General features: G+C 41.5%; 1 protein-coding gene and 1 long non-coding RNA gene across 8 annotated transcripts in view; one reads left to right on the forward strand and one right to left on the reverse strand.

Moving 5' to 3' along the window:
- Positions 1–751, forward strand: part of SBF2 (SET binding factor 2) — a 212,872-nt gene extending 212,121 nt beyond the window's left edge. For both annotated transcript variants that reach the window (XM_081013068.1, XM_081013069.1), the window contains one exon: positions 21–751. The gene's annotated coding sequence lies outside the window, so the exon portion shown is untranslated. The remainder of the gene's footprint in view (positions 1–20) is intronic.
- The window catches only part of LOC308481344, a 56,355-nt gene that overhangs the window by 3,634 nt on the left and 29,467 nt on the right, over positions 1–23,254 (reverse strand). For 3 of the 6 annotated variants that reach the window (XR_013988567.1, XR_013988571.1, XR_013988572.1), the window contains one exon: positions 1,606–1,685. This is a non-coding gene — a long non-coding RNA (uncharacterized lncRNA). Of the gene's footprint in view, positions 1–1,605; positions 1,686–2,895; positions 3,010–18,699; positions 18,742–19,485; positions 19,520–23,254 lie in introns of all 6 variants that reach the window. The other 3 variants (XR_013988570.1, XR_013988568.1, XR_013988569.1) reach the window with 3 other exon arrangements.

A 23,254-nucleotide genomic window follows, 5' to 3' on the forward strand; every position in this document is an offset into this window, starting at 1 on the left:
CTTCCTCCTACAGTGGTGAGGGGTCCTTCATAGTGTCCACTTGCAAAGACTTGTGGAATTAGAGAAATTCATTAATGCTTTGGGGGGTTTTCCAGAAGTCAGAGCCCGCAATCCTGCTAAGACCTTCATTTTACTATGGAATAGCAGCAGTCCAGCTGCAGACACTCTTGAAGGAAGCTGATTATCTTGACGCATTTCAGTTTGGGTTCAAGCCCAGCTTTGAAACAAAATAGGCCTTGGATGGATGACCCTGTTTGTTTGTTTGTTTGTTTGTTTGTTTGTTTGTTTGTTTCACAACATAAAAATACATTGCTTATCTCGCATTGGCTTTCAATACACTGATCATGGCATCCTCCTGGACTGTCTCTGTGAGTTAGGAGTTGGTGGCATTGTGTTGCTGTGGATCCCTAATTCTTTCTTTTGTTTTAAAATACTTTTATTATACTGTTTTATATTGTATTGTTGTTTTAATGATATTGTTTATTGTTTTTGTATTGTACACCACTTTGAGATTTTAAAAAGTATTAAATTGTTTATAAATGCTTTTACATAAACCAAAAAATAAATATTGTCCTGCCCCTTCCAGCATTAGGTTTTTTTTGGGGGGGGGGGAGGATTATTATGTTTCTATGTATAACTGGCTTTCTTGATTTTTCTTTTCACTTGCAGCATCCTGCTACATCACAATTCCACAGAAATTTCCCTCTCACACATACACACACATCTTTGCAGGGGACATACACAACTACTTTTTTATTAAAAAAAAAGGATGGCAAACTGCAAAGTACTGTAAAGCTCATTTCACACATGACAGAGAACTATGAACTAGCTCTGCATGATAAGCCATTTGTGTGAGTGATTTCGTTCAGTATTCAGGTGAGTTTAACTGTGCTGTTTAAGCCCTTCTGGTGTACATCCTAGTGCCCTAATCGCTGCACAGAAAAAATGTTTCTTTTTAATTTAAAAGGTAAATCCAGAATTAGAGCATACTAAAATGAATATGAAAGAGTGAGAGAACTAAAAACGGGAATGAAAATAGGAGACTGAGAAGGAAAAAGAACAAATATAAAATGGGCTACTTTGAAAAACAGCTGGAAAAGCAGGTGCTACTTAAAAGGTAAAGGGACCCCTGACCCTTAGGTCCATTCGCGGATGACTCTGGGGTTGCGGCGCTCATCTCGCTTTATTTGCCAAGGGAGCCGGCATACAGCTTGTGGGTCATGTGGCCAGCATGACTAAGCTGCTTCTGGCGAACCAGAGCAGCACACGGAAACGCCGTTTACCTTCCCGCCGGAGCGGTACCTATCTATCTTAATTGCACTTTGACATGCTTTCGAACTGCTAGGTTGACAGGAGCAGGGAGCGAACCGCCAACCTTCCAATCGGCAAGCCCTAGGCTCTGGTTTAACCCACAGCTCCACCCACGTCCCATAGGTGCTAATTAGGAAGCACAAATTAGGAGCAACAATGTTAGAATGGAAATGTGCTACCTGGATATGTGAAATTATTGCTGTAGGAGCAAAAGCTAATGAGTTTGTTTGAATTTATCTCATGTGTAAATTGCACTTTACAGATATAACAATACAGAAAGAGTGTTTGTATCACCTTGTATCTCTTCAGTTGCAAAACCTGTTGTCAGATCACATCTTCAGCTCCAAGTCATTTTGTATGTGCTGGTCTAAGACCTGCAAAATAGGCCCAGATACTGGCTTAGCATGCTACTGCAACAACATCAATACATTATTTACAATGACATTTCACTTATTTTGCTTCACCGTCTCCATTTTCCAGCTGGAATAAAATAACTGTGCATCATTATACTATGTGTGTCATACTAATCGATTTCCTCTTCCTATCTCAAGCACAGGATTGTCGGTAATTAATTGGAAACACAATAAGCAGACCTACAGCATCCTAAATCTGTGAATCAAAGTACACTAAATGCAAAAAGTTAACAGATGTGGGGGGAAGTGGTTTAGGATAAAGTTTAGCATCACCATCTATGCATGTAATTTTCTCATGCTTTGTTAGTATAGTGATTTCATTATTAACATTCCAATACGTACAACCCATCATAGCCAGGCAGTTATCTTTATTTGATCTTTAAGTGTCCTTGGGCTGAATGCAAGTGACTGCACACAGTGTTCTTATTTTTCATATCTGCTATCATGCAAGAGTTTTGGCTCTTTATGGCTACCAAATGGTCACTTCAGAAAGTTGAAATGCTGAGCTGGAATTTAAAAAAAAAAAAAAAATCCCTGTTCATTCCAGGAATAACTATCACACCTTCTACCTGGCCTGCTGCCACATGATGTTCATTTCTTTCCAAACATTTGGCTCCCATATGATCTAAAGTCTAGTTCTGTAACCACATTCTTAAGCAACAACACAATATTGCCATGTTCCACCCACCAATGTGCATGATTCCTAATATTGCATCCATATGAGAACATTACAGATGGTTAAAGTCCATTTTTGTAACTGCCACTGTGTGATGGTGCAGTACAACATATTTATCTAGATCCTTTTGCAAATATTAAACCCCACTTTCACTTGGTGAACTTCAACCATTTTTACCTTTGCCCTAGTTGAATCATCCTTCTTTGCTTTGCATTCTTTTCCCTGCGTTACATGATATTATTACATAAAAGCTTTATTTATGTGGCTAGCAAATAGATTGCCAAATAATTTTGGCTAATATTTAGATTTAGTGTCACTTAGAAAGGACTGTATTTTGACATTGTGTTATGTGGAGGGAACATATCTGAGGCTGGCATTTAGCAGATGCAGGCTGGGCCAATAGGGAGTTGTTTTAATGGACTATTTTAAATCTTTTTAAAATGATTACTTGTTTAAAATATGAACCTAAAATATGAACAGTAATGCAGAATCTACCTTGTTGTTGTTTAGTCGTTTAGTCGTGTCCGACTCTTCATGACCCCATGGACCAGAGCACGCCAGGCACTCCTGTCTTCCACTGCCTCCCGCAGTTTGGTCAGAAGAATCTACCTACAATCACATTTATTTTTTAGAGAAGAGCAGAGCAATCCACTCCCTGCTCCCCCACTTTATGCCAGACTTGGGAGTAGGGGCTGGATTGAGCAGAGGCATCACTCCACTCAGCCCTCCTGGCTGAGCCGGACAGCCAACCTGAGTGATACAAACATCATCCCATCAAGGCTGATTTTCCTCCTGCCAAATACCTTCCCTCTTTGGGGTATCTCCTGCAGAGCATTGAGGAAAGCCTCCATGTCTAAAATGTTGGCATCTTCCGTCTCGTGAGTCAATGAGTACACCTCCACCCAAACGGCTGCATTAGCAGCAATAAAGTGCCCTCCCCGGGACACAAGCCTGGACAGTGTGTATGGAAGTCCTGGGCTGCCCAGACAACAAGACCCGCCCCCTGGCCTTGTTGGTGTGGTCCAAAGGAAAGCAGAGCAATACATTTGTTTTGTGTCCTGGTTTTGTTCTCATTTTTCTCCTTTTAAGCTTTACTTACGCTTTTTGAACTGTATGTAAAAACGCAAATAAAAATTACTTAAGAATTTTTTCCCCCAGGCTTTACATCTGAACCAGGCCTAAAACACATCTTTCTTTAATTATGTCAAACAGCACAGCTAGTAGCGTCCTATGGCAGATGGTCTTTATTTTAGGACAACTTGTGGCCCCAGCAAGCGAAGTGCCATGCAAGGACACTGGGAAAGCAAGGGGGCAACAGGAACAAAAACCATGTATGATGTCTGACATGTTGTTTTGTGGGAAGCTCTTTTGGCAAACATTGCTACATTAATCAGGAATAAACTACCACTTTTGCTTTGCTGATTCACAACCTTGTGTGGGTGTGTTAAGATATATACAAGAAGGTTTGAATCAACTTATTTTTCTGGAGTTGCATAAGATCTTGCATGTTTGACAGATCTGCGTCCAGAGATTTTCTTGAGATCCTTTTTACTATTAGTTTTATAATTGCACAAATTATGGCTTTCCTACTTTCTGTATTTTTCAGCCCAAGCTTTATTTTTGTAAGTTTCTTCCAACTTCTCTGTGCAGAACATGGCTCCACCTTCCTTAGACAAACACCAGCTGTAAAGCACTGCTGCATACTTTGACCTGCGCTTGAAGATAATACTGAAACATCCGTATTTGGAATTTTACAATTGAAAGACCCTGCAATGAACCTCCAATAAACTAAAAAAATAAACAGAAGGATTACATTCTGAATTGGGGCAAAATAGCAGATCAGGTTGCTTTTAAAGTTCCGGATGCATAAGCATGTGACCTGTCATAGCTACCACTTGTTGTCACACGGTTTCAAGCGGTCTATTTTCAAACCTGGTGGGTGAGTAGTGAGCCATGGCATCTTCTAGTTCCCTTGGTCTTTATTTGATGAAATATCAAAAGCACTGAACATTTTCTTTTTTCATCTAAGGTTTAAAATAGCTTATAGTGATGACTCACTTATATGAATTATCACTTCACTTTACTGAAAGTGAAGTTAGTTTATCGGATAAATATTCTCTGGAGAGAGCAGATTCATACTCAGTGTGGGTCACTTCTATGTGGTTGGTCCCACGTTGCATTGCTAACAACTGAATCAGGAAGCCATTGGTAGCTTCCACCTGCCATTGTGAGATTGTCCTCCTAAGACTGACCTCTGGGGCAACCTAGTTGTCAGGAGCCGAGGCTGCCATCTTGATAACACAGCACACAAGTCGTAATTAGCTTGAAAATTTATTGCAATACAAACAATTAGCCTTGGATGTCTAACTGAGCATTTGCTTTACGAGTCAGTTGACCCTTCTGGGGAATGTTTCCGGGTTCTGCAGAATATCCTGAACCTATGACCCTTATACTTCCGGGTTTGTTTTCTGCCTAAGACCTTTCCCATACGTCTGTTCTTTGGGCTCCAGGGGTTAATTAACTCCTCTTCCAGTGACAAAAAGCTACCCCTCTTGTTTTCCCGAAGCTGCCTGTGCTTCTTGAGCGAGCTGACTTCTCTCCTCCCACTCTCTGCTGACACCTTATCTACATTCCATTCTGTGTCAGGGGAGGGGAACTGCTCCCAGCTGTCTGACTGCTTCCAAACTCCTGCTGTGTTTCTCTGCTTGGGGCAGATGTGTTCATGACACTATTCCTTGCCGTCATTTGACTGTAAGCTACAAGGGTAAAGAGTCTTGCAATGGTCTTAAATTATTATACAGTGGTACCTCGGGTTCCAGACGCTTCAGGTTCCAGACTCTGCTAACCCAGAAATAGTACCTCGGGTTAAGAACTTTGCTTCAGGATGAGAACAGAAATTGCGCGGCTGGAGGCCCCATTGGCTAAAGTGGTACCTCAGGTTAAGAACAGTTTCAGGTTAAGAATAGACCTCCAGAACAAATTAAGTTCTTAACCCGAGGTACCACTGTACTTCTCAGACCTGACACTCTGAAGAACACAGTGTTACCCCTTTCAACTGGTTTCAGGTGGCATACTTGAAAACCTGGCAGATGATTCAAGAGACAGGGAAGGACAAATTTCCCCATATTTGAATGATCTTGATGAGTGAGCTGCATTTTCATTGTGGCAGGTACTTGAGGAACCACCATAGCCAGCCATGTCACCAGAAGGTCTTGGTACCAGATGGATAACATCAAGACACATTAACTTGAGTCCCTTTTATTTGGCAGTATCAGAAATGTATGAGAAAATCATTTCTTTTTCACTTCACCCAGAAACTTTTACAATAAACCTTTCGGCTGCTGCATAGAGACATTCAATTTTTGTCCTGATTCTTTGTGGTCAAGAAATTGCCCTGGGGAAAACTTTATGTCCACTTTGTCATAAATAAGGATAACCACATCCGGCAGTAGTGGACTCTTATGTTTTTTTAAACCAAGTATGCACTTAGAACAAATGACCTAATCATCTTCCCTGGCCTAGACAAGTTATGGAGCTCCACAACTGAGCTGCATCATCTATATTGCCCACCCTCCCCATGCTGTTTCCCAGTTCTGGTATTATTGGTGTGAGACTCAACCAAAGAGGAGCAGTGCCTGAACTGCAGTAAGTACAACTGCAGTTGTACTTATGAAAAGTCCTTTATAATTTCCTCTGTCAGATCTTGGTGTCATATCCAATTCAAACATTCAAGTGTGGGAGATGTCCCATATAGGGCTACATCGCCTTAGGATGCATGTATATGGGATGCATATTGGAAAGTGTTCCCCATGTTAACATCTTCCTGAGCATGGAGAACTTTCATCATGAAGGCTTCTAGCCTCCCTTTTCATTGAGGGGTAAGCTTTCTAAAGCTTTCTGGGAGTTTTATTTTACTACAGCCTAGGAGTGGGGAACCTACGGAGGTCTAGATATTGATAAACTACAACTTCCATAAACCCTAACCATTAGCCATGGGTTGCTGTAGTTAATGGCAGCCAGAGTACAGAATTTAGAGGACCAGAGGTTGTCCAGCCCTGCTGCATACAGCTTTGCCACTGTCATTGTTATGTCCTACGTTTGGTGTCCTGGGGATGAATCCTTGCATACATGTTCAACATTTGAGTACTGTCAAGTTATCGATGAAAAAACCACCACATATAAAACAACAAAGAAATCACCTGCCATCACTTCAGATGCACTGCCATTCATATATTTAGCTAAGCACCACTGAGATAATGTGCTATCACATAATCTGATAATCAAGCAACATTAAACACGTGTATAAATCAGTCCTAAATGGTATCCTTCATTTTATCCAGTCATGCAGCCAGGTGGACATTTAAGTGCTTAAACTCATTCATGGCAGCAAAGCTTGATATTTCAGAATACAGTATTTCAGCAGTGAGCCAAAGAATCTTCAGTTCATACGTTCTTGGATACTGTTTTGTCTGTGTGGTTCATGGGTTAAATATGACTTTCTGCCTGCCTGCTTCAAAGTTGTTTTCATCAAGGGGGAGCTGGGAGAGCATTTTGATCTCAATCATTTACAATAGATGATGCCTGTCAACCTGTCAGACTCCCTTATTATCTTTCTATTATATTTTACCGATACCATCGTCTGTTACTACCAGGACCTGGCTTCAAGTAAGTTATGAGTAGTCCAGTTATACCGTTGTCTTCACTTCTTCCCCAATTCCAGGAAAACAAAAGAGTTCTTTTTCTAAATAAACTAGAGTGGCAATTACTCAAGGTTCGGAAATCTTTGTGACTGAATATCCAGCTGCCTCTAAAATTTATCACCTAAATCATCTGTAGCCAGACAGAAGATAGAAAACAAATGGTCTTGGGGAGGGAAACTGAGCTACATACACTGTTTGGCAAAAACCAGGATTAGGGCTGGGCGATATCTGGTTGTCAACATTGTGATGTATCAATAGCTAAATACCACAATATGCTGATACATCATGATGTCTGGAATGTACCTTAGCTGCTTCTTCACCCAGCCCTATTGAGCAAGCCCCAATGCTTCTCCAGCTCACGCAAGCCAGAGGGGCATTGGGGCTTTGTTAAACCACTCAGGGCGAGCCTCCATATCGCTCCAGCTCACGCGAGCTGTGTGGGAACTTGCAGAGCGAACCTGAAAAGGTGCTTGCCCAGAACCTTCTTAGGCTCCATCTGCACCTTTGCCATCTGCAGGTAATTTAAGCTGCCACAATATACTGTATTGTCAGCTGAAAAACCTGTATTGGAATCTGAACCCGTTTCAGACAATTTACCAATGCATCACCCAGCTCTAGCCAGGATATGGAATATCTTATAAGGCAAGGAATCTGCCCTTTTTCATTTAACCTTCTCATACAGTTTCCAACCTATACAGTTCCCTTGATGTGTAAGTATGTTTTTTCATACCCATGAACACACTGGACCTAGAAGTTCTCTTATACCACTCTGAAACCTGATTTAACAATGCCACTTCAGTTTCCTGAAAATATAAGAACTGTTGTCCCTCTTAATACCCAGACGTTTTAGGAACAAATTGCTAATGGAGAGTTCTTAGTCACTGTCCCATCTGCGTCCTAAATAAACTGAACAAGCCTGACCAGTGGCAGGAAACTGAACACTGGCAGGCTTGGAAATCTCTCCAGGTTCTTGATCTTTTATTCTCTTCAGAGCAGCTGATCCCTTCCTCCAGGGCCTGAATCCAATTTTTTCCAAAAAACATTGTCCAAGTAAGTTGATTCTAATCTACTCCAGACTTGTGGCACATGATAAAGTGCCGGCCTTCTCTCCTTTTTGTGGTAGGGATGTGTACAGCAACCTGAAAAGTTGCCATTGAGGAAGATGAAGCGGATCCAGGAACAAAGTTAAGCTAGTTCTGCAACAGTGTATAAAAGGCATGTCCTTGACCACTCCACGTGGTATATTAACAAAGTCAACATGCCCCAAAGGTCAAGGTACAATCTCTACAGCAGCTCCTCCAGCATAAACGTTTGTGTGTTAGCCCTCAGCTGGACTACTTTGTGATTTTAGGACAAGCCTATTTATTTGCAGAGTGTATTTGGTGCACCCAGTATTGTTGTCATTCAGTAAACTTCAGTTTGAAATGCTCACACTAATAGATTTTCCAGGTTTTAATTGCTGCAGAGCTAAATGTGTACCAGAATACAGATCATGATTTATTTATTTTATATATGTACATAACCCCCTCATTCTATGCAAAAATTCTTTCAGGGTGGCTTACATAAATCTACCAAAAAAGAAAAGTGTGAAAAAATACAACCGATTTCAAAAATACAACATTAGCAAATAAACAGCAGGATAAAAGCATCAGTTCCCTTAAAGGGAAAGGGTTGTGGTTCAGTGGAAGAGCATGTGGCTTGTATGTAAAAGAACACTGCTTCAATCCCTGGCCTCTCCAGACAGAGAAGGGAGAAACCTCTGCCTGAAACCCTGAAAGGCTGCTGCTGCCTGTCAGTATAGACAGTGTGGAGCTTTGTGGACCTAAGGTATGACTCACTATAAGGCAGCTTCCTATGTTCTTAACTGAAACAGTTCCATTATGTGTTAGAAATTAAAAGTGCCAGAAAGATAACTGAGGCGACTCTTCCATAAACAGAATGCCAAAACCAAGAAAGCTGCTCTCAGCTGACAGGGGCACTTAGACGAAGGCCTTCAAATATTACCCTGAGTAGGTTCATGTTCAAATCACCAAGTCTTCAGGTACCAATAGATGTATAGAGCTTTAAAGTTAAGCACCAATATTTTCCTCAAATATATAATGTATTTATTATGTTGTAAGCTGCCTAGAATGCTGTGGGTTAAACCACAGAGCCTAGGACTTGCCGATCAGAAGGTTGGTGGTTCGAATTCCCGCGAAGGGGTGAGCTCCCATTGTTCGGTCCCAGCTCCTGCCAACCTAGCAGTTCGAAAGCACGTCAAAGTGCAAGTAGATAAATAGGTACCGCTCCAGCAGGAAGGTAAACGGCGTTTCCGTGTGCTGCTCTGGTTTGCCTGAAGCGGCTTAGTCATGCTGGCCACATGACACGGGAGCTGTCTGCGGACAAACGCCAGCTCCCTCGGCCAATAGAGCGAGATTGAGCACCGCAACCCCAGAGTCGGTCACGACTGGAACTAATGGTCAGGGGCCCCTTTACCTTTAAGCTGCCTAGAAATGATGCTGTCCAATAAGACAGCTTAGAAAACTTTAAAATAAAATGGACTAGGAGGGTAGTGCAGTGGTTTCAACACTGACAAAATGTGTGCTTGCACTTAGCAGCCATGTTGTGGACAACCTGCAAATGTGGCCCCATTAGAGTAGCCTAACCAAAGACACCTGCTTCTTGGGAGGAAACCAATGACAAACCTAGACAGCATCTTAAAAAGCAGAGACATCACCTTGCCAACAAAGGTCCGTATAGTTAAAGCTATGGTTTTCCCAGTAGTGATGTATGGAAGTGAGAGCTGGACCATAAAGAAGGCTGATCGCCGAAGAATTGATGCTTTTGAATTATGGTGCTGGAGGAGACTCTTGAGAGTCCCATGGACTGCAAGAAGATCAAACCTATCCATTCTTAAGGAAATCTGCCCTGAGTGCTCCCTGGAAGGACAGATCCTGAAGCTGAGGTTCCAATACTTTGGCCACCTCATGAGAAGAGAAGACTCCCTGGAAAAGACCCTGATGTTGGGAAAGATGGAGGGCACAAGGAGAAGGGGACAACAGAGGACGAGATGGTTGGATAGTGTTCTCAAAGCTACCAGCATGAGTTTGACCAAACTGCTGGAGGCAGTGGAAGACAGGAGTGCCTGTTGGCATGCATATTTGTGGTATGATAAGGTTAAAGCACACAAAGTGTTCAAAAACCATATTGTAAGAAAAGCACTGTTTAATGTCTGGATAAGATATAAGGATTTGTTAGAAAATAAAACCCCAAGATGGTTGTCACCAATGGAAGCAAAGGCTCAGAAAAAACTCAATATGGAGGCCAAATGGCCGAAGTATTGGGAAATTTTGGTACAAGAGGGTGACAGATTAAAACTGCAGAGCTTTGAAAAATTAAAAAACAGAGTACGAGATTGGCTCCATTATTATCAAATAATGGAGGCGTATAATTTGGATAAAAAAATTGGCTTCCAGGTGGAAAAATCAAAGTTGGAAACAGAATTCTTAGACCCTAAAGTTAAGAATTTGTCAAGAATGTATAACTTGCTGTTGAAATGGAATACTCAAGATGAAATGGTGAAATCTGCTATGATTAAATGGGCACAAGATGTTGGACATAATATTATGATGGCTGACTGGGAACAGTTATGGACCACTGGTATGAAGTTTACGGCATGCAACGCCTTAAAAGAGAATTTAATGAACATGATTTATAGGTGGTACATAACACCAGTCAAGCTTGCAAAAATCTATCATTTGCCCGATAATAAATGTTGGAAATGTAATGAAACTGAAGGTACATTCTTTCACCTTTGGTGGACATGCCCAAAGATCAAGGCATTCTGGGAGATGATCTATAATGAAATGAAAAAGGTATATAAATATACCTTCCTGAAGAAACCAGAGGCCTTTCTCCTGGGCATGGTCGGCCAATTGGTGCCAAAGAAAGATAGAACTTTCTTTATGTACGCTACAACAGAAGCAAGAATACTCATTGCAAAGTATTGGAAGACACAAGATCTACCCACCAGGGAAGAATGGCAGATGAAGCTGATGGACTACATGGAACTGGCGGAAATGACTGGCAGAATTCGAGACCAAGGAGAAGAGTCGGTGGAAGAAGATTGGAAAAATTTAAAGTATACTTACAGAAACATTGTAAAATTAATGAGTGTTAGAAGGATGCGGGAATGAAGTTACATGGTTTTAGTAGAAATGCAACAAAGAATTAAGTAAAAGCTGATTGATAATGGGTTAAATTGAAAAAATTCAAGGTTAGACCGTTAAGATAAATTATAGAATAAAAATTGAGAAAGATGGGAAGAACTTGCTGAAATAGTGAATTGAACTAGAATACAAAAAAAGGGAGGTGTGAGGAGGTCAATGAAACAAGTAAAGGAAAGGTAAAGATATGGAATATTGGATGTGTGTTTTAGTTTCTTCTTTGCTTTTCTTTTTTGCTGTATTGTTGTATTGCTTTTATATGTTTTATATGTTTTGTTATTGTTCTTTTTCTTTTTTATTGTTTTTTTTTCCTTTTTTCTGTAATTTTTAAACTTTTAATAAATATCATTTTTTTAAAAAAAAGGAAGACAGGAGTGCCTGGCGTGCTCTAGTCCATGGGGTCACGAAGAGTCGGACACGACTAAGCGACTAAACAACAACAACCTGGAAGTTACCAGAGCATGAATTACCAAACATTATTCATTCATGCCAACAAATTTAAATGGGAAAATAATGCTACTTTTCTGGGTAAAAATGCTCTACATTCAGCAAATTTATTAAATTTGTTTTTATCTTGCACACACCACCATTTAGGGTTCATTGTGCAATTTCATGTTCTACAATGTATAAAGCATGGACTTGGGTTTATACTCTTAGACTAGTTAAGGATGGATTCTGAAAGACCCAGCAGATCTATAGCCTACATTTTACAATGTAGTACGGTGTAGTTGAATAAGTCCCCTTTTATATAGAAGCATCTCAAAACATATGAATATTTCTGCAAGGTAAAAATCAATATACTTAATCAACCTCACCAATTCTCCCCAAGTTTTATGCTCACCTTAGACAAAGCCCACCCATTCCTCAAATTTTCTCTTCCTAGAAGTAATACAGTCTTTCGGTACTTGAGTCCAAAATCAATGCATGCCGTAGAGCCCCTGCAGCTGTTGTTTACCATGTTGCTGCACATTCTGGTCCTCCATGTGCCTCTCTGTGGACACAAAATTCTTCACAACAAGCCGAGAACACGACTTGTTATGTAACTGGTGAGAGGCGGTAGCGGAGAATGAGGAGGACATGCAACCAAACAATCTACATCATGAAATTCCTGCATGACAATAGTGCTTCTTGTCTCCTTCCCACCCCAGACTCCCCAAAAGGTTTAAAATATAACTGAGCACATTAGCCTTTTTATTGGAAAACTGGAAATGCACATAAGCCTACACAGAAGGACTTGCCAAAATAAGGCAAAACAAAACAAGAAGCTGTTCCGCTCCGAGGAAAGGGGCAGAGGCCAAAAAACTTGAGAAAGAGATTGCAAATAGGGTGAATGAGAGGCCTGGCCCAAGAGACAGCTACAGCCCGGGGGCTCTGGGTTAAGGCAGTCAGACATTTTCAGTTTGGCCCGCCAGTGGCCTGAATTGCACATCCTCTACCCTGAAAACAAATGCCTCTGGGTGCAGGCAACATGTTCCAAATCTACTCCCCACCCACACTTCAAACTGATGCTCTGTCTTCAACAAAAGGCCTCACAATGGTACAGGAGAGAATGTACAAAGCTGTTAAGACAAGAAATGGCTACCACTGTATTGCAAAGCAGCTAAAGGTGAGTTTCTCCTCAGTGGTAGTGATGTAGTAAGAGAGTGATCCATCTTTCAATGTGATATTTCAACACATTGAACCCTGAAATCTGAATTACATCAACATTATTACAACAGTGGCATTTCAAAAACTATATGTTTATCTATAGATATAGATACTGCAAAAGACAGAAAACTGCTTGCAAAACTTCAAAAAAATGCAATAAAAGCTGAAGAAAAAGGAATGAATTGTTCTCTACATCAACAGGAGGCTGAAGCTTTGAGATCAGAGACAGTAACAGCAAGAGGAGGGCACTTCTGCCCTTCTAGCTCAAGACTCAAATGACTCAAGAAGCCTAACGAAATATGCTGAAAGTACAATCACAAAGACATAATCGAACAAGCAGCAGATAAAGTCCTGCTGAAACAGAGGGCATCAGGTGGTAGCAGAAGGTAGGGAGCTGTCCAGACAGGTGTGCTGACATAGAGAAAGCCCTCTTGCACTTCCCACCCCGACTGCACAATTGATGGCAGCAGGATGCATGCATGGAGGACCCCACCCCACCCTGGTGACCATCATGACAGCTAAGAATTATGCGAGTATTTGATGAGTATCCCTGAGTATCCCTTGAGTCATGGTTATCTGAATGTACAGTGGTACCTCGGGTTACAGACACTTCAGGTTACAGATGCTGCAGGTTACAGACTCCGCTAACCCAGAAATAGTACCTCGGGTTAAGAACTTTGCTTCAGGATGAGAACAGAAATCGTGCTCCGGCGGCGCGGCAACAGCGGGAGGCCCCATTAGCTAAAGTGGTACCTCAGGTTAAGAACAGTTTCAGGTTAGGAACGGGCCTCCAGAACAAATTAAGTTCTTAACCCGAGGTATTATTGTATTATGAATAAAGCTCATTATTCGAGTTTAGCTCCTTTCACCTTTTTTTTCTTCTATGTAACATTTGTGATATCTGTACCATGGGATGCTCTTGATGTTGCTTGATAGCCAACTGCAGTACCCCACTTGCGCAACGGACATCTGCTGGCTTAAGTGGGACTTTCCCTTTCTTTCCTCCCCCTGTGGGATCTCACCTATTGTTTATAATTAACATTGGTTCTCAATAAAGCACTTTTAAGAGAAGAGACAAAAAGGCTGTTCATGTATTGCATGAGTACAGTTTGTGACAGATCAGGGGCAAAGAGGGGCAGGAAGAGTCTTTCCCTACTTGTGAATGGGGGATAAATTTGTTGCATTCTTATTTTAATGCAAATCTATCTAATTTGCATTTCCTCAAAACAATATGCAAACCTCAATGCATCCATCCTTCAAATTTCACACTTCTCTGAATTTTGTGGTGCAGTTCACTAATCAAATACAGTGGTACCCGCTGGAGTGGTACCTATTTATCTACTTGCACTTTGACGTGCTTTCGAACTGCTAGGTTGGCAGGAGCTGGGACAGAGCAACGAGAGCTCACCCCGTCGCAGGGATTCAAACCGCCAACCTTCTGATCGGGAAGTCCTAGGCTCTGTGGTTTAGCCCACAGCGCCACTCGTGTCCCTTAATAAATAGCTGAACAACTTTAAACTACTGATTCTTAATTTTGGACTCCCAAAAGTAGGGGTCGTCTTATACATGGGGTGGTATTATACACGGAAAAATACAGTAATTTCACAACTCTTCTAGTTTTATAAAGCCTGAGAGGAGAAAGTGAGCGAATGTGTGTGAGGAGAGTGATATTCAAAAAACTGCTGGAAATAGTATTGTAAGCAGGACAAGTTCATATGTAAAAAAAACCAGAAGGGGAAATTGAGGGAAGTCAAGGGGAGGGTGGAGGAAAGTGGGAAATTTAATCTGTTATTATTTGCTATGATGTAATTGTGGGGGAGGAAATAATAATGTAAAATTCAATAAAACAAACAAACAAAAAACTGCTGGAAATTAATGGAGAGCAAGTGCTGGCACAGACTCACACAGTCTCTAATTCAAAACTATGATGAGTCTAGTATGTATCGTATAGAACTAAGGCATAAAATTGTATTTCCCAAGTCAAACATGCCAATATATCTAACCTTCTGTCTGTTGTCCTGGGTTCACTATGGTTCATCTATGCTTACTTCCTGTAACCGTTTCTCTATTGGGTCATTTTTTTCTATTTACATTGGTCACTAAAGCCAATGAGTCTGTTATCCAATAGCCGCAGCAACGTCAAGCCATAGGGATGGGACACCACAAAAATGTTCTGTCCTTGGCTTCAGCAGTCATCTTCAGTTTGAATGGGTTTTTTTTTTCTTTTACAAACCCCACAATTTATGCACTGAAGACAACACTTTCTTGTAGGAATCCATTATTTTGAATAAGCTGAAACACTGAGAATATTGAAACTTGGGGTGGTATTCAACTAAGGTTTACTCAGAGTAGACCTACTGGAATTGATGGACCTAACAATGTTCACTATTTTCAGTGGGACTGCTGTGAGGGAAAACTTAGCTGAATACCACTGGTGGTTTTCTGCGGTGCTCAAATGTTGCTTGTTGGAAGGAATTCACCACATAAAACCTTCAATGCATAAAATCTAACATTCTCTTTCATAAAGGCGCATGGCTGGGAAATGGTGGGGCACTTGATACTTTATGGGGCAAGCATCTTTTGGTGTTCACAGTGGTACACCCCATTAACATTTGTGGCACTGAATGTTTGTTATTCTGCAGTGGACACGTGCCAATTCACTTGCTCATTATTCAGCTCTGTACATGAACAAAGGCCACTTCCAAACTGGGCATTTACTGAGCTACATTTCTCCCCACTCACTCATGGGGCACCTGCATGAAGTCATCAACAATACATCTGCATGAGGAACAGATCAGATCCCCAAGGAGTGCTACAGACCAAAAGCCAGGGTGTCAAACAGTTTATTTCCTGAGCATCACAAACAAATCAGTGTTCACTTGCTCTATTAAGAGGTCTTTGTCATCTAATCCTATATAGCCACATGTGAATGCACTTCTCATTTCATGCTATTTAACAGAAATATCAATTTTCTACCAACATGCAGTGGACTGTTCTATAAATTGTCAGGAATCCACATCTTATGTAATAGTCCATCGTGAAAGTGTTCACAATACAGTTTATCTGGCATTGTCAGTGGAACCCATCTGTGTCTAATTCCATCCCTTGTTTTCAATTTGTTCAGGAACGATCTTTTCAAACATCATGGTGTGAAAGCTGACCACTAGTTTCTAAAATGGGCTGACCTCATTTGTCTGCCTTCAATGCATTTCATATGCCTGAAAGAATTCCCAACATCCTAATTTTCCCAGTAAGCCATTTATAAGCATTGACTAACAAGTTTCCAACATTCCATTTTGAGGCAAAGTCATTGTTGATGATAAGTCCATAAGCGCCTGAATGACATCACCCAAAGGTTTCATATGTGTGCTAATTAGCATAGAATGTAATCTTGGGGGTCACCATATAGCTCAATTAACCATGGTATCAAACTGTAGTCCGTCAACCCTCTAAGTAAGACAAGCACCAATGTAAACTGGTACCTCCAAACTCCATCCCAGTCAGCTAATCCAGAACCACCCGTCTAGTTACAGGTATAGCTCATCAACAAAGACAACCTAATCATTCTATGACCCATAACCAGACCTTAAACTAGATTGAAATTGATCTAGATAATCTGCCTCATATGGATCCAATACACTCAAAATTTTAATAAACCATTTTGTGCATGACAAAGGTAGAAAGTGATTCAGGTCTATGCCAGGGATGAAGAACCTGTGGTCCTCCAAATGTTGTATTATAACTTGCTTAGAAAAAAACAAAACCAGAAAAGGGGGTGAGAACAGGATATATATTCAGGCATCCACAAAAATAAAACAAACATGAGCTTCAATCTTGATAGCTCAGTGGCATGGTGCTGAAAGGAGCATGGTGCTAACTACACAGGTTGCAGGCTTGATCCCTGTATGGAACAGCTGCATGTTCCCTGCACTACAGGGGGTTGAACTAAATGAACCTCAGGGTCCCTTCCAACTCTATGATTCTATGAAAAAAACATTTTGCTTCACCACAGGTCTATACCAGGGATGAAGAATCAGTGGTCCTTCAGATAGTAAGCGTTGGACTACAACATACAGTATTCAGTGGGGAAAAGGCTTAAATCCAGGCACACATAAAAATAAAAAGGTGTCATTGCATTCCAGAAATGTGAGTATTTTTTAGTCTTTGTTGCAACAGATCAACAGAATTATTTAATTCATGTTTACTTAGAAATAAGTCCCACTATGACATTTGCACAGTCACAGTCCTATGGTCAGTAAAGACTTGTAGATTTGCTGTGGTCTAGAGTTCATTTCAACAGCTGCCCCAAGTACTGGCAGATTATACAGTGGTACCTCGGGTTAAGTACTTAATTTGTTCCGGAGGTCTGTACTTAACCCGAAACTGTTCTTAACCTGAAGCACCACTTTAGCTAATGGGGCCTCCTGCTGCTGCTGCGCCGCCGGAGCACGATTTCTGTTCTCAACCTGAAGCAAAGTTCTTAACCTGAGGTACTATTTCTGGGTTAGCGGAGTATGTAACCTGAAGCATATGTAACCTGAGGTACCACTGTACATGTACATGGGTGTGAAGGTAAAATACATAATTGTAAACAATGGCAACAAAAAAGTCCATGAGATGCAAGCAGTACACTCTATGACATTTCTGGGCAAAATTCACATATATCAAGTTCAAGCTACCTAGAAATGTCACTGACTGCTTCTCACATTTCTTAGCCTTCTGCCCCTACTGCTTACATAAGTTTTTCTTTATTCCCATATATAGACATGCCAAATGAGGGTACACATCATATATCTAATGATGTAGGGTCCAGGTCACAAAAGCTTATACTACAACAATGTTGTTGGTCTTTAAGGGCCACAAGACACAATACTCTTTGTTTTTAGAAGAAAACAGTATAAACAAATATATTGACTTAACTCAAAATGCTGTCAGTCAGTATAAAATACTTGAAGGGTACCAGAGGCCACTGTACCTAAGGGTGGATTCCACAGTGCAAGTTCATCCCATCCTTCTAGAAACACAGGCTGTGTCCATAGAAAATGGATACAGCCAAGCACATCTGACTGTATCCAACCCTCCTTAGGCTGCACACACCCTACAGCTTGAAAGCACAATCTTTGACTCAAAGAATTCTGGGCACTGTAGTTTGCCTCTCACAAAGTTAGAACTCCCAGCAACCCTTAAACTACAATGCCCATAATTTTTTGAGGGGGAAATGTACTTCCAATGTGATTTCAAGGCCTACTGTGTACACAGATGGATATGGGAAGTGTTTTATGAACACAACGTAAGAATAGCCCTGACTGCAATGGCACTCTCTCACACATAATATCCAGCAACTGGGAATTTACAATGTGGGTAAAACTGCAGTCCTATATCACCTTTCCTGGGAACAAGTCACAGTGAACTGATAGAGTCTTACTTCTGAGTAAACAAGCATAAATTTATACTGGATGACCTGTGGGCCTCCAGATGCCTTGGTCAGGGATGATGGGAATTGTAGTCCATGGGTCATGCTGGCTGGGGAGGATGGGAGTAGGAGTCGAACAACATTTGGAAGGCGGCAAGACAGCCACCCTTGGTGTGTATAGGAAAAGGCAACATTCCCAAACCTGGGACTAAAACTCCCATCAGCCCCAGCCAGCACCACTTTACACAGTCTCTGGAGTAAGCACCATTTAACCCAGTGAGCTTAGTTCAAAACAAACATGCATGAGATTCAATTCAAAATACTGAATAGCTACCTTCCCTGAAGTGGAGTTTTTGGGGGTCAGGCAAAGAGAAACCTGTAAAGGAACAAAGTTTGCTCAGCCTGCAAACAGCTACGCAAACAAACTCTACTGTGGAGGTTCCCACATTTTCTATCTTCAGGCCTACTTAAGGTGGCTGGAAGTTACTGAGGCCCACTAGTCAGAAAATGGTGGTGTGGACCTAGTTTCAAAATGGTGGCAGCTGCAGAGCTTGGCTTAATTAGCTGACTAACATCGCTGTCTATTGATCTTTCCATCTTTGGAAATAGCTAGATTCTTTCCCATAGTGCTTTCCCTATGGAAACAAATTCCCTACCTCATTTTTCCACAAGTACCAACATTTGTTCTGGAGGTAATGTGATTAAGCCTTTTTTCTTCCCATCACCACATGTCTCTCCGTAGGTTTACTAATTTCCTATCATTTCTTCTCCCATTTGTCTTTCACACTCTACTAGTACCTTATCCTCCCCACCCCACTCCAAAAAACCACTGCCAGTTTCTTTCATTCTTCTTTTCTGGTGCTTTTACATTTCCTTCCTCCTCTTACAACACCTTTCCTCTCTTATGCCTTTCCTTTGTATGCCAGTTTAATGTAACCTTTTATCTCTTTTTCCAGTTTCCTTCAACACCTCCTCTGGCCCTTTCGCTTCAGAGAAGAGCAACCTCCTTTGTCTCTTCCTACACTGAGCTCTGCCTCTCAGCCACTTCTACTCATAATACAATAAGTTCCTGGGTCTGGCATTGTTACAACCAAAATAAAAATATAATAAAGACACTTACTGATGCTGGCCGCTACTTCGATAGCCCTCTTGCTCTAAGAATAAGGGAACCGTCACACATCAGTGCAAACTCAGAAAAGTCTAACAGCCACAGAGCGCAAATGCAAGCACCTAATTGGCCCAGCTGCAACTATACACACCTGATTGGCAGGGTAGCTCTTTCCACAACTGCAACCCATAAGTTTACATTACTTAATGGGCCCTGATTAGGGAACAGAAGGATGTAAATGGATAAACGAAAAAGGTCCAGAAAACCCCCCAGCCCTATTTAATTTTTCTTACCTATTTGTGAGCTATTTTGTTTTTTACAAAAAAAAAAAAATCCCTTTGGAGCTGGGGGTGGGAACTGCTCTCCATAGTTATTTTTTTCTGATTGGCTGTGATCTGCACACAGCAGACTGGCCACCACAGGAGAAAGATAGACAGAGAGAAACAACTCCAGGAAGTCTCTCAGACTTCTCAGTGAGTGGACATTTAAGGATATGCATGTGGAGCACAGGAGGGAGGTGGAACTATGGTTTTGGGGGAACAAGCACAAGAGCGGTTGTTCCTCTGTGGCATTATTGATAACCTACTGTTGGTTATCTACAACTTTGCAGGGAACAGCAACGAGGTACCGGAGGACAGAAGCGTGGGCATCATGCAGCCCACCATGGCCCTTATGTCAGCTTGCTACTAACAGGTGTAGTGGAGGACACTGTCCCATTGACAGGTGTTGAAGTAAGAGTCCACTGCCAATCCGGTTAGGTTCTGTATATCTTGTTCTTCACCTGCTTGGGACAGCTGCTGCCAATTGGGGCAAATAATGCTGAACTAGATGGACTACAGGTTCAACTCCATAAGATGCATTACATTAAGCACTAATTAGAGAAAAGGGAATTAAGGTTTCCTTGTACTGTTTATCTCTTAGAGCAGGGGTCAGCAAACCTTTTCAGCAGGGGGCCGGTCCACTGTCCCTCAGACCTTGTGGGGGGCCGGACCATATTTTGAAAATATATATATGAATTCCTATGCCCCACAAATAACCCAGAGAAGCATTTTAAATAAAAGGACACATAGTACTCTTGTAAAAACACCAGGTAGGCCCCACAAATAACCCAGAGATGCATTTTAAATAAAAGGACACATTCTACTCATGTAAAAACAAGCTGATTCCCAGACCATCTGCGGGCTGGATTTAGAAGGCAATTGGACCAGATCCGGCTCCCGGGCCTTAGTTTGCCTACTCATGTCTTAGAGCACCATTCTATACCTACTTACTTGGGAGTAATCACCGTTAACTAGTGCCATTTATTTCCAAGTGAACATGCACCAGGTGTTAGGCATCTAGTTTTCAACAGAATGTTTATTTCTCTTCCTCAATATTTATTTTTTTCATTAACATTTAATTAGCTCCTGTTTAATCAGGCTAGCATCCTTCATGTCCCACAAGCAAAGCAGCAATAATGCTTTACATGTGTTTTAAAAGATGCATTTGAACTGTATCCCAATTTCTTTTGAAAGATATATTCTCCTTTTAAAGCATTCTTTGTTTAAACAGGCCCTTGTTTCAAAATTCAAGGCTGAGGTGTTCCTTGTTACTGGAGGAGTTACTGGAGATGGGTTCAGGTCAGTGAAGAGTTTAAAAAAATAAAATGTAAGCTCATCCAGAAGTAATCTCCAAATGCTCCTGGTAATGTAAGATGCTAAAAACAAAAACAAAACCCTGTTCTCATTGAAAATATTATGTAGGCAGCATCCACTGCACTGTGCTACATGGTGGCCCCGAGACAGGCTAGGACAGGGTGGAAGCTTTCTGGTTTTTGAATTGCCAAAGGTGGCCTCAGCTCAGTAACAAAATACAATGCAAGCTCATCTAGTTTCCAAATGCTTCCAGTAAGGGGTGCAAAAAGGTATAAAACAAAAACAAAAACAAAAAAACCTGTTCTAACTGAAAATATTCTGTAGGCAGCTTCTATCACACCATGGTGCATCCTGGGCCCCAAGACAGGCTAGGACACAGTGGAAGTTTTCTTGTTTCTGAATTGCTGGAGGTGGACACAGTTCAGTGAAGAGTTTAACAAAACACAATGTAAGTTCATCTAGTTGTCTTGCTATTTCCAACTGCTTCCAGTAAAGGAAGATGCAAGAACTTCCTGTTCTAACTGAACATATTCCTGCTTCCATCAGGAGGACCAGGCTAGGAAAGCCAGCTGATTCTACAGGTCACAAACCAGTGGTTAAAGCTGAGGGAAGTGAACTGTCCAGGTGAATTGACTGAAGGGTCCAGCTTTTAACAGCTAGGCCCCTCAGAAATGGTCTTATACCAGATCAGGCCATTTCCCCATCTGTCTATTTAACTGGCAGCAACTACAGTGGTGCCTCGCAAGACGAAATTAATTCGTTCCGCGAGTTTTGTCGTCTTGCGATTCTTTTCGTCTTGCGAAGCACGGTGTCGGGAAAGTTTTGGAAAAGCTTCAAAAATCACCAAAGTCTTTAAAAACCTCAAAAAAGGCTACCACACCGCGTTCTATGAGTTGCTCCTCGAAGTCAAGTCGCAACTGTATTAACGGTGTTAAGAAAAAGGAAACAAACTTGCAAGACGTTTCCGTCTTGCGAAGCAAGCCCATAGGGAAAATCGTCTTGCGAAGCAGCTCAAAAAACCCTTTCGTCTAGCGAGTTTTTTGTCTTGCGAGGCATTCGTCTTGCGAGGTACCACTGTATCTAAAATGTGTCAAGCAAGCAGAAGTCCTGCCCATTGACTCTACCTGACGCTTTAAGCTGAAGAGGGAAGGTGCTGAACCCTGGGACTCTGTATGCAAAGTATAAACTCTGCCATTCAGCTATGGCCCCTGCCCTCACTTTGCTGGTTCAGCTGGTGTACCTGCAATAGAATAACATTCACAGAAATGAATCCCGGATGGATTTTTAAACTCTGCATAACGGTAAACAGAATAAGGGCTAGTTAGAGAGGACTGGGGTGGGATACAATTGCTTGCCAACCTGTTGCCCACCACTGTTCTATAGCTTCAACCTGCTGCCATACAGCTTGGCAGGGGGTTGGACTCGATGGCCCTTGTGGTCTCTTCCAACTCTATGATTCTATGATTCTATGATTCTATGTAGGTAAAGTACCAAATGTGCCCGCACCTCTGGAAGATGACAAGATGCACACACAGTTAGCAAGGCAGCATGTGACTCTGGGGAGAATGAAGGTTGTAGAAGGCAAGAATGGGAACAGTTAGCTGGCATGTGATTACAAGAGCATTTGAACATGATCTGTCTCTGCCATTCAGGTTGTGCTGAGCGAGGATCTTCAAATATCCCTAATAAGTCTTAAAATGTTTAACTTCCTTAAACTTTCCTGCCCACTTCCAGACAATCTGAGTATATATCTGCTGGTCAACGTGATGTCTCTGAGCATGTCTGTGACCATCTCCAGTTTAACTTGTATCTGGTTGTTATTTGAAATATGGGACCTATTGACCTCTTCCTCCTTTGCAACTCCCAAAGATGTAGGACAATCAGCCCATCTAAGCTCAGACTGGCAGCAACTCTCATTCATTTGTTGGTCATTTATATATTATTTTTTGGCCCAAAGGCTTCCAAAGCAATGAACAGGTTGAAAACAAAAGGAAATACGATAAAACCACATTAAATAGGGGGGGTTGGACTCGATGGCCAGGGGGTTGGACTCGATGGCCCTTGTGGTCTCTTCCAACTCTATGATTCTATGAAATACAAAAGCAAAAGTGCAAAAAAAAATCAGTAAAAACATGTGTATATATATA

Source organism: Podarcis pityusensis (assembly GCF_964106645.2).
Source record: "Podarcis pityusensis genome assembly, chromosome: 1".
NCBI lineage: Eukaryota > Metazoa > Chordata > Lepidosauria > Squamata > Lacertidae > Podarcis > Podarcis pityusensis.